The 6,565-nt window shown below is 36.2% G+C and overlaps 1 long non-coding RNA gene across 3 annotated transcripts; it reads right to left on the bottom strand.

Annotated features, from left to right (window-relative positions):
• Window positions 1-738: 738 nt before the first annotated feature.
• LOC112201561 lies at window positions 739-3,167 on the bottom strand. 3 transcript variants are annotated; one of them, XR_005800475.1, is made up of 5 exons: window positions 3,121-3,167; window positions 2,780-2,917; window positions 1,976-2,069; window positions 1,387-1,804; window positions 739-1,038 (listed from the first exon to the last, which is right to left on the bottom strand). It is a non-coding gene; the product is annotated as an uncharacterized LOC112201561 (long non-coding RNA). The 3 variants fall into 3 exon arrangements; XR_002936807.2 differs by lacking the exon at window positions 3,121-3,167 and having other exon boundaries at window positions 1,387-1,879; window positions 2,780-2,982; XR_005800474.1 differs by lacking the exon at window positions 3,121-3,167 and having other exon boundaries at window positions 2,780-2,982.
• Between the last annotated feature and the right edge of the window lie 3,398 nt (window positions 3,168-6,565).

Here is a 6,565-nt window from a genome sequence, read left to right as displayed (position 1 = left end):
GAACCTAGAAAATGGGCTATTCGTCCAGTGTTCTGTTCTTGATTAAACCGTTTCCTGATTGTAGACTTATGATCAAGTACAAACCTTAATACGTATGCACTATTATTCGAAACTGCATAGTTTTAATACTTCCTCTAAGTTACAAAAAAATGAAAAAGGAAAGGTATTTATTCTAAGAGGATTAATTACACATATAAACTTATTCGTTGATCAGTTTTAGGGAATAGAAATACTAGCTCTTTGCCTCTTTCCCATCGAAAGTTTACTTGCAACTATAATTGTTCTTTTCTAATGTTTTACATTCTTACGTTTTTTTTAAAACATAGCATAGGCAAATATACATTTTGAAGCAAAAGCTATCATCTCTCTAGCACGAATCAAAACAACCTTCATATAAGGATCACATCTTTATAAGCAGTGCAAGACATCCACATCTAAAAGTGAATCATAAACTGACACATTTTCTGGGATAAAAAAAAAAAAAAAAGAGACCTCATAGGTGGTATTTCAGTATCTGACCTGCAGCTCTCCTGCTCTCCTCAACACAAATCCAAAAATCGCCTTCCTTCTCCTTCTTCAAGACAAACCCAATATGAAAATCGTAAACCCCTGCATCACCAAAACCCCTAGTCATATGTAAAGGAATGGACTGCAGCTAGTATAGTTATAATAAGCATTAAAAATCCAAACATATTAGGCAAGGGAAATCTTATCCTCACCATCAACCCATTTAGTATAAACTAGATAGATAGCCCGCGCTTTGCTGCGGGTCTCTTTGTTATTGATACGTGTTTTCAGTCGATTAGAGTACATAAACAACAATTATCTTTTGGTAGTTAAACTCAAAATTAAGCTAGATAGCCCGTGCTTTCTTTCTAGATTTTCTGAACCCAGAGAGTAAAGAGTATGCTACACTCCAAAACCAGTGGCAACTGCAACTACGATCCCCAAAGGCTTGAACATAGATACAAAAATCGGCCCTGTCATGTTAAGACACCATGTTGATACACCAACCTGGAAAGCTGAGCAAAAAACTCCCTGAAATAGTATCATTGAAAGTTTGAGCAAGTTTCAAAGCAAGCAACATATCATGGTTAAATTAGATTGTTTATTCACCAAGTACAGAACAGCTAACAACCTTTAGTTTAGGATTTAAGCGCCTAACCATCAGCACAAAACTGAAAATGAATGAGAAACAACATTGCTTTTTCCCTGTGCTCTATTTTGGTCTTAAAGTCTACCAAATACTTGAGGAAATAATGAAAAATTGGTATTTAATATAAAAAAAGGGTTTGCAATAAGAAACATGAAGGGATAATAACCATCGATAGATACAATAGCAATACTAATATATATTTTCAGTTGAAAGTGGCATCATAAACCCACCCTTAAAGCAGTTTTGCGGAGAGGTGATAAGCGCATATAAACCTTCATGAGCTTGAATATTATTATGTCCGGAGGAAGTTTAACAGTGTTATGATGTTCAAGGCAGGGATGACCTGCAAGAGAAAGCAGTGAGTGACAGTTTCAGAAGTTAATCATGAGTTCATGACTAAGCATTTTGAGAGTGGATAAGGCACTCACTTCATGTTTGTGCAGTGGTAATTCTTTTCCGTGGGTCTTGATTCAATAGGCGCTTGACCAAATTACTTTTGCCTCTGTAGAGAATGTGGCCAAGGTTCATTGAAACTTAGATCAACTTTTAGAACTGCCCGAAAAATGCCAAACTTCGTTCAAGGCCAAAATGGACAGCTGCCACACAATAGAATGTGTGCAATCACACCTACGCTCCAGACATCAGCCTCTGTACCATAAGCCATATGTAACACTTTGGGGGCTACACAGTATGTACTACCAGCAATTTTGATAAACTTTTCATCTGCGAAGATTATTCACTCATAAGAAAACACTGACCAAATAACTCTACCAAAAGATCAAGTAGCTGTGCGCATTATAAAAAGAAGAATTGACCAACCTGGTTTCACAAAATCTGACAGGCCAAAGTCTGTAGCCTTCAACTATGAATCTTCATCCAGATATTAAGCACACTTGATGAGTACATGATGAAGCTGGGGAAAAAATGCAACTATGATATATAGATGAACAGATAAGAGATAAAGTTGGTCAGACTTAGATTTACTAAGCTTAAAAAGTTGTTGATCCAGCAATGCATTCATTAACTAATTATATAACAATTACGGATTCATTGACTATCAAGTTGACTTGAATCAAAAGGAAACTTGGTATACATCATATCAAGATAGAATCACAAAGTGAACCCAAGTTGATGTCACTATGAGCAATCAAATGTCTATATGTCATCTTTTATCAAAACTCATCTCACTCTGAACAATATGGTTTACTTGTAATCTAAACCAACTTCAGATATCATCAATTTCATGTTCAAAAGGGAGAGTGATAAACAACCAATATGAACACAGTAGGGAAGAATAACCTAGCTGCTAGAATTGAACTTAAATTTTCAAGTCAAAGAAAGTTGGATTGTTTCCAGGGAGGAAACTCCTCCTGATGAACACAAAATGGTGGGATCTAAACTCTTTACTTAAATTGGATCAAAGTTGGAAGTTAGTCTCTGTTTCTTCCATTATTAACCATCACAGGGGTATAAAAGTTGGAAGTTAGTCTCTGTTTCTTAGCCTCACCCTCCACCTCAACCGTCACAGGGGCACTGATGCTGGTCATCCAAAAATTAGATTTGGTAAAGGGTTGGGCAAAACCAATCAATATAATTTCATACTAATAAAAGTTTAAAGAATACCTATAAATTTTGATGTTTTGGGAGGCCGTTCTGCTGGTACCTGTTCTTCCTTGTCATCACTTTCAATGGCATCTCCAGCAAGATCATCATTGTTATCCATATCCTCCTCCTCTGCATTTTCCTGACCATTGATAAACACTGGAGGGTAGTAAATATGTTGGTGAGAAAATGCAGAATGTGTTGTTATCAAGAAATACAGCTGCTTTCTAAAGTTTGTGTATCTTAGATGGCAGTTTTCCTAATTATCAACATCAGAAGATAAATAAAGTAATACTATGACCTTTTTGAAAGAGAAAGGTAAAGGAAGGTAGTTGCGCTTCTTAAAATGGAATTAGACTGACCAATATCAGTATGCCCGACAGGCTGGATATTGTTGACAACCCACAATAACAAGACTCACCGAGCTTGCAGAAACACCGAATCCAAAACCCAGAAATCGAGCTTGAAGAATCACCACTTGAACCCAAAAATCAAGCTTGAAGAATGAAGAATCACCAAGCTTCGAGGTTGAAGAATCACCGAGCTTGAAGCCTTGAAGCCTTGAACCCAGAAACCCAACCCAAAATCAAACCCAGAAATCCAGCCCAAAATCAAACCTAGAAAGCCTGAAAAGTGTGAACCCAGAAATTGTGAGATTGTGAGACTAAAACCCATAAATTCGATTGAAAGTAAAACCCAGAAAGACTGAGAATCGAGTTTACCTCTGAGCTGGAGAGCTAAAGAGCTGGCCGGAGAGAGACTGAGAATCGAGTCAATCGACTGATCTAGAGAGAGCCTGTCGAATAGTGAGAAAGCGACTGGCTGACGGAGAGTGTAGAAAAGAGAGAGAGAGCGACGGAGCGACAAAACCCAGAAGAGAGAGTGACGGAGCGTTTCGCGTTTTGACTTGCAACCCAGAAAATATGGTTCTCTCACCTCTCTTCGCGTTTTGGGTAAGGATTCTTAGATTTGAGAGATGGCCGATTTTTTAGAGGTATAGATGGCTAAGTTTTCCTCCAGATGCTGTGAGCTTCAAGTTTCTGGTTGCTAAGAGAGTTTTAGACGGAGGTAATGTTTGTGGGAATGAAAAACTCGAAGCTAGGTTTTGTGCTATGTCAAAAGAGACTTAAAATAAAAAAAAGTCAAACTCACCTTATTCAAACAACAGAATTTCTTAGCTCTGTTGTCTGAATAGTTTTCCATTAACTAGTCACCGATAGGGTTTGGGCATTTGGGAGGGAAAAGACTTAATCTTGTTGGAGGGAAATCTAAACTTTCTGCTAAGAAAATTTTCATCTTTTCAGACGACATTTAAGTGTCGTCTGAGTCTGACCATATCTTCAAAATGAAACAAGCATGGTTTCTCATTGTATTCAGACAACACATTTAATTTATGTGTCGTCTGAGTTTAGTCTGAAACACTCAGACGACAGAAATTGACCATTCTGTCGTCTGAACTCTGTTGTCTGATAGCTTTTTTGGCATAATGATTCAAGAAGAAAGCACGTATCAAATGGACAGGATACATAGATTGAAAGTAAAATAGTTTGCTGTCACTTTTCAATAAGGATAAGTAAACTTCTTGGACTAATGATCAAGTTTCAAAGCATGCTATTACATGTCTATTTTAACATACTAAAATTTAAGGATTAACAAGTGTTGGATCATAATTCATATTTACATTAAAGCATGAAAATTACTTGTTCTAAAAGTCCAATTTATTGTTGACTAATCTACTTCCATATTTTGTATAAAATCTTGAGAAGAGGAGAAAAAGTGAAAATTCAGGCGAATTTTCCATGCACCATCATTTTTGGCGGCACAAGTACTTCGTGAAGCAATCCCGAAAAAATAAGAGTTTAAATGGAGAAATGAAGACATGGAACATGAAGTAATGATGCAAAAGGACTAAGTTTGATCATTCTTTTATTCAGAAATTACAAGGAAAGTCCATGGAAATCATTATGCAAAACAGTTGCTGCAAAGCAGAAAACTGCAGTTTCAAAATCAGCTTTTCAGGAACAGTTTTGGAAAGCATTTCTTGCATTCTTATAATTGCAGCTAAAGATATGATATTGTACTTCAACATTAGCTAAATAACTGGTCAAAATCATCAATGAGGCAGCAGGAAATCAAGTGCAAAATAGGCTTCCCGTTAAGACAGAAACTATCACCTTTTCACGAAGCTTTTTGGGAGATCTTTTTTTAGACTTACTTGGAGCTTTTCTAGAAGTTTATTGATCATTCTTGAAGATATGATGTCATAGATCATGGATAAGTCATGATCCATCCAGAATCACGACAATATCAAGTCAATCATTGTCCAATAAAGAAGCTTCAGAGAAAGAAAATGTATCCTAGTCAAAACAGGACAGTTTGGCAGAAAATCTTCTTTGGGCGGATTTCTAGTACATTTTTGGAAGGTTTATGATGCTGCAATTATTAAGGAGAGTCCTAGAAGAATCCTACAAGATTATGACTAGATTAATCCATCATATATCTTTTGGATAATGGGCATCCCTATGCACATTTTCTCTTCCATGCTTGTCACCTTGACTTCGGTGACCTAAAACCACTCCAACACTCATCATTTTCATGCTTCTCATGCACAATAAAGAGAGCTAGCTGCTCCTTTCTACTCCCTTAGCCATATTTTTCTTCTCTACTCTTTTTAATAGCTCATCATTATTTCTATTTTTTTTACTCCATAGCTTCCATACAATTTTTCCTTGTTTTTGGGATCTATTATCACTGTCATACTCCAACTTCATGCTTCTTACAATGCTTGAGCTGCTATTTTGGCTTATTATCAGCATTTTTACACCTCTATCTTTATCTATTTAAGCATCTTTTCTCACATTTCTCACAAGAAAAAGGCATCACCCATGCCACTCCATTACATCTCCTTTCTATCTCCACCTCCACCTCCCAAAATCCAAACTCATAACATCCATACTACTATATCTTCTCCATCACTACCACCATTTCTTATCCTCTACCTCCATTAACACCACCTCTACTACATCATTTCTCCACTGTCTTTTCTATCATCATTTTCTCCATCTACTCCACTTATTCACACAATACATAATACAAGCTTCACTATCTATTATCACCGAATCTTTAAGAGCAAGGAGAGGGAATCACCACCACCACTATCACCACCAAGACGTGAGCTTGGGGACATCCAATACTCCACTAAGTCAACTCTATCACTTTTACTGTAGATTATATTTTGGTGTTTAGTTTGATTATGGAGTTAGTATATGTAATTATGAGTGAATAGTTCTTTATTGGGGCTAGGGTTGAAAGCCCTAGCCAATATTGTATGAATTGATGTTTTAATTTACATTTGATGTTATTTGTGATTTTCATCTTCATATGCTAATTCAAGAAGTAAATGCATTCATTCAAATTTAGCTACTTTGAATGTGTTGTGTTTTTCATCTCATGAAAAAATGTTTATAGAGCAGTTAACCTTAGGCATTGATAGCATGATAGCATCCTCTATGTGCATGTGAAGGCTGTGAGTTAAAATCACCTAGATCTAGGATTGGTTTGCTTGCATGATTATCTAAACTCAAAGCTTTATGTATCTAGGAATAATGAATTGAGACTTAACTGATAATAGGATTTGTTTTGAGGTAGCTAATTCTAGACTTATTCAGTTGGAATTGACAGTACTACAACAATTACATCACACAACATGTATCAGACAACAGAATGGAAATCTGTTGTTTTGTGTTAACATAAACTCTATTTTACAACGGTACAAATATATTTCTGTTGTGTGAATGTAAGCAAATT

Source organism: Rosa chinensis, chromosome 5 (genome assembly GCF_002994745.2).
Source record: "Rosa chinensis cultivar Old Blush chromosome 5, RchiOBHm-V2, whole genome shotgun sequence".
NCBI classification, from domain to species: domain Eukaryota; kingdom Viridiplantae; phylum Streptophyta; class Magnoliopsida; order Rosales; family Rosaceae; genus Rosa; species Rosa chinensis.
Note: the sequence above shows the minus strand (reverse complement) of the source record. Positions and strands in the feature narration are given on the sequence as shown.